A 5,979-nucleotide genomic window follows, 5' to 3' on the forward strand; every position below is an offset into this window, starting at 1 on the left:
ATAGAGTGAGGGATGCTTCAGAGAATCGCCCATTTAGGCCATCTAATCGATATGAGTCCGATAATCGGTGGCATCAGGTCCCATATAGGAACAAAAGGACCCCATATAAAAAGGGTAATCAAAAATTCAAGCGGAATTATAATAACTATTCTGATATGCAACCGACAGGTTGTGTACACAACAACCGTTTTGAAAGATTACGATCTGAAAATACAGATGAGCATTTTTTAGGCCAGGGTCGGCCACAGCAAGGCCAAAGGTTGTCACAGAATCCAAACAGAACACCAGTGGGTATAAAAAGAGGCAGAGGGGAAAGAGAGGAGCAGGATCAAGGCGGAAGGGAGCCAAAAATGAGAACTCTCCAATAAGTACTAGAGAGAACAATGGGGGTGTTTTTAATTTATCTAAAAAAACTTTGACCCCCCTAGAAACAAAGGTCCTTCAGAAAGGACTGTCTTTTGCCCCGACCGTCGGCCCCTCCAAATTTGACTTATATATTGACCTCAACCTCTTCGTCAGGAAGCTTACCCTTAAGCGCCATTTTCTAAAGAAATCGGATGCTGTAATTAGAAATTGGGACAGTGGTACTAGTCCCGATATTTCTCTTTCTGGTCTTAAACTAAAATCGACCTAATATCCGGTCGAATCACGTGGCCCCTTTGTGGAGATGTTCTCTGATTTAGTTAAAAAAGACATCGATGGTTTCAAAATTAATAACACAAAAAAATCTAAAAGTAATCTTACCAGGAGGGAGTCTGAATCTTTGAGAGACCTTTCCAGTAATACGGAGATTGTCATTAAAAGTGCGGATAAGGGGGGTGGGGTAGTGGTCCAGAGAATTCTATGTCGAGGAAGCATATCGCCTGCTTGGGGACACAAAGTCCTACAGGAGATTGGAGACTGACCCCACCCCTTTATTCGTGAAAAACCTTGAAAGCCTCTTGAAAAAAGGTGTGGAGTCAAAAATCTTGAGCCTTGACGAATTTAAGTACTTGTACAATCCATTGCCTAATCTGGCAACATTCTATCACCTGCCCAAAATACATAAAGGGTTGGATCGACCTCCTGGTCGTCCAATCGTGGCAGGAGTTGGGTCCCTCACATCTAGAGTGTCCGAGTATGTGGATGCAGTTATTAAGAACTATGTACCCAAGCTTAAGTCATTTGTAAGGGACTCCACGCATATGCTTCAGTTGGTCAAGGACCTCAAATGGGAAGAGGGACTGTGTTGGGCAAGTATAGATGTACAGTCCCTTTATACAGCGATCCCACATGAAGGTGGCATTGCCGCAGTACAGGCAGTACTCTCTAGAGACCCATCCATATCTGAAATAGCTAAAGAATTCATTTGTGAATGTTTAAATTTTGTGTTAAAACACAATTATTTTGAATTTTTGGGGGACTGGTTTTTGCAGCAGTGGGGTACAGCTATGGGGACGATTTGCGCCCCAAGTCTGGCAAACCTTTATATGGGGGAGTGGGAAACCCAATTATTAGCAGGAGAATTGGGCCAAAATATTTTCTTCTTCCGTCGATATATCGACGATATTTTGATTATCTGGAGAGGCAATGAAACAACCTTCAATCAATTTATGATGGATATCAATATGAATTCTTACAACCTGGTTTTCACCTCCAATTTTCAAACTACCAGCATTGAATTTCTGGACCTTGTCCTTAGTGTGGAGAATTTCCCCATGTCTTCTGATATAGAAACTCGCACATTTTTTAAGAGCGTTGATAGCAATAGCTATTTGGAATACGAGAGTTGCCATTTTAAGCCCTGGAAGAATAACATCCCCTACTCGCAATTTCTGCGATTGCGCAGAAATTGCACCAACCTAGACACCTTTGATGAACAATCTAAGGTTTATACTCAAAGGTTTAGAGAGAGGGGTTACCCCAAGGAAATTATTCAAACTGCTTTGGATAAGGCAAAAAACTCAGTGCGAGAGGAGATCCTCCAATATAAAGTAAAAGATCAGACTATGGATAATAAAAAGGATTGCTTGTTTATTACTAAATATAACAGTGCCGAACGGGATATCTCTAAAACCCTAAAAAAGAACTGGCACATTTTGAAAAGAGATCCAATCCTTGGTCCACATCTTCATGATATGCCTAAAATTGTCTATACCCGGGCAAAAACCATCAAGGCCATGGTCTCTAAGAGCCAGTTGGAGGTGGTCAATCAGGGTGACAATGGTCCATCAAGTACAACTTTCTTGAGTCTGAAAGGCTGCTTTCCTTGTAGCCGATGTAAGGTTTGCCCTCTGGTCGAGAAAGGACCACTGTTTAAATCTCCTGATGGTGACCCCCATAAAGTTAAACAATTTGTAAATTGCAACTCGACCTATGTGGTCTATTTATTGATTTGTCCGTGTGGGCTCCAGTATGTAGGAAAGACTAAAAGATCTTTAAAGACCCGCATACTGGAGCACACACGCAATATCAAGCATGGATTGGTTAATCATAGTGTCCCACGTCACTTCAAGAATGCCCACAATAGTGACCCCTCTGGTCTTAAGTTTAAAGGCATTGAAATAGTACTACCGCATAAAAGGGGCGGCGACAGAGACCGGGCCCTCCTAAGACGTGAAACGTTTTGGATCATAACCCTCAATACCCTTACCCCTATAGGTTTAAATGAGGGCTATGAAATTACCCCTTTTATTAATCGTTGATTCCATCTGTGTTATACAAATTAATAATGTATTTTCTTGGCCAGTCCTGTATATTAACCTTATTAGTCTCTTGTGTCCCCTGAAACTATCTTTTTGTCCACGTTAGTGTGGCTCTATGTATAAATCCATGATATCCTAATTATCTTAGGTTTTGATACCGATTGGTTGTCTATGGAGATTGGATAGTGTGTATGAATTCTTTCATTACATTTAGTGACTATCAAGTAATATGTCCTATGAAGCGGCTTAGAATGATCTGTAATAATAACAGACTCAATTCTTCCTCCTGTTTAATAATAATTACTTTTTCTCCTGTATTGAAACTGTTTCTCTGTTTATCTTAGTGTATTTTGACTATATGTCAAATCCACAATATATTAATCCTCCCAGGTTTTGATAATGTGTATACATATATTTTTTCTTTTGTCTCTGCATACTGCACATTATGTATCAATTTTTCCACTGTAATTAGCGGTTATCAATTGATATGTTTTATGAAAATGTTCAAAATGGATTGTAATTGCAATTATAATTGATCCCTTTGTAAATTTATTGTATGTGCCTACGGTGACCATCCACTCTACAGCGTGTACCTTGTTTTACTAAAGATAATATATACAAATAATTTTAATTCCCATGTTCAATATTTATATATACTTTTAATGTGGTGAACGTTTGTGGATATTGTTTCCTTCATTAGTTCACATTTTATTGCTATATTGGGCTGTGTCCAGGTGATTTACTTAGCAAAGCTCTCACACAGCTGATACAGGTTAAAAACCATAAACGCACTGATTGGTTGGTCACTGCTACTTAACCAGCGAGCCGTCAGTCACAGGCCACGCCCTCTGACGAAGTTGTACTACGAAACGCGTTAGGGCGGGGCCTGTGACGTCTGCTCCAACTGCTGCCCGGCTCCCTTCTCCGTAGCTGTTCCCGTGTGGTTCCCGATACACTGACACCTGTTGACGGTGATCCCCAGTGGTGGTTCGTGGTTTCCAGCGGTGCCCCGGCGTTTGGTGGTAGGAGCTTTGCCTGGCATTCAAAATTTGAATATCTTGTGGTACCCAGCCCACAGCGCTGCATGGTTCGGTACGAGTACAGTGTTGCTTTTCCTGGACCGTGTTTTTATATGTTGTTATTAAATTGTCATTTATGCACTATGGAGCGCCCCTCTTGTCCTTCTTTTTGACAGATTCTTCCCCCTCTCGTGAGTCCCGAGAGTTCAGAGAGGTGGCTGCTATTCATATTGTGGATATAGTGCACTAGCCCCAGGTGTACCCTGTTTGAGCTAGTCCGTTGCTGGAGTGGTGCTAAGGAATCAGCGCCGCACGTCCATCACCTGCTTTTCCTTCCATACATATATATATATATATATATATATATTAGCAGTGGCGGAACTCCCGGAGGCAATGGAGTCATCTGCCGCCGGGCGCCAGCCTTAAAGGGGGCACTGGCTCCATTGCCTCCAAATGTTCCGCTCATTAGCCCCGACACTAGTCCTGAGTGTAGTGCTGCTCGGCGGTACCTTCATCCTAGTTTGCAGCCGCAGGACACTGACAGCTTTGCTCCAGCAATCTCACCGATCAGTTTCACTGCAGCGTCTTGACGCGCGCGCGCCCCCCCCCCTCCTCCTCCCTGTCACCCGATGGGCTGCCGCTGTACTCACTCATTGCTTTTAGTGAGAGCCAGCAAACAGTGACGATCGAGGAGGAGTAGGGCCGGGGCAAGACACTTCACAGCCAGTGCGCGCGGGTGCCGAATGAGACTAGCAGCGCCGCAGCAGTGTGATGAGGTCGGTGCCGGGAGCCGGGTAGGAGACACTGCAGCGTGTGGGGCCACAGCAGTCAGCAAGAAGCCGGGCTGGATATGCTGTGGCTGCCAGTGCCTGCATGATTGACCATCGGGATCAGTGTAAATATATATATATATATATATATATATATATATATATATATTACACTGTATACCGTGGCCAAAGTTGGGCACCATTTCTGTCTGATGGTAAAAAAAAAAAAATGTGTCCCTCATGCTGGGGTCCCCTGGCAGAGGAGGAGGAGGAGACCATCTTTGGCAGACTGTTCTGCAGTCTGTCCCACAGCTCACCTCCCTGCCTGAACCTTAACCAGGGGTGCCGCGTCGGAATATGGGGCAAGGGGGGGGGGCAGCTTGCCCACCCCAAATATGAGATACACTAACCCCCCCCCCCGACTGCGACCGCATTACACATCCTACCTACTCACAGTCTGTCACGCCGTAACTCCCACCACTCACAAGTTGTCACCCCACACCTACTACCCACCAGTTACAGTCCGTCACCCCACATCCATTGTGCCCACACCTCCTGTCACCCCACACCTCCTGTCACCCACTACCACGTGATACCCATTATACATATGCCACACAGTGATGCCCAATATACATATGTGGCTGTCCCTGTGTCCCCGTTGTCTCTCTCTATGTCCTCACTGTCACTCTACCTGTGTTCCCACTCCCTGTCCATTTGTCCTTGAATTTAGTCTCATACCATGTGGCACAATGTGTAAGGGGCACTAGTACTAAATAGTATAAGGGGTCCTATGTTGTATTTGTTGTATGCAATCTTTTTTTAATACATTATTTATTCATCATTCTCCGAGTGCCGCCATCTGTTTTTTTCAGTGCTACAAATATCTAAACTGAGGGCACCGGAATATATATGTATATATATATATATATATATATATATATATATATATATATATATATATATATATATATATATATAAAATCGGACATGGGGGGGGGGGGGGGGGCACCAGCATCTACCTTGCCTCCGGGCGACTGGGATGAACTTACGCCACTGTATATTAGGCAGGGGCCCCGCTGCACTGCTTTGCCCAGGTGCCCGTGATGCTGTTACGATGGCCCTGGACAACAATTCCCTTTATGGCACAGTGCATTACAATGTGTAGTTATGGCTCTTAGCAGGGTGGACACATGATCCAGTTGGGACATTGGAGGAAAGCAGGGAGAGAACACCTCTTATCCAGCAGGAGAGATGATGCTACCTGCAGCCATGATGTTACCTGCAGCCATGGGTCATAACAAGCCAATCCTGTTTATAAAGTAACTTATAGTCAGTCATAAAAAAAAAAAAGGGTTTATAAATAGCAATAGTTTACTTTATATGCAGCAGGGAAATGGAGTGATGAAATCAGTGATCTCCCAGCCTCTCGCTCCTTGTAGGGAAGTGACTCCTCCCACCTCTGTGTAGATGATTGATCACGTGACAGAGCCGCTCGCAGCACCTGGC

The sequence above is a fragment of the Crinia signifera genome, chromosome 19 (genome assembly GCF_055691185.1).
Source record: "Crinia signifera chromosome 19, ASM5569118v1, whole genome shotgun sequence".
Classification (NCBI taxonomy): Eukaryota; Metazoa; Chordata; class Amphibia; order Anura; family Myobatrachidae; genus Crinia; species Crinia signifera.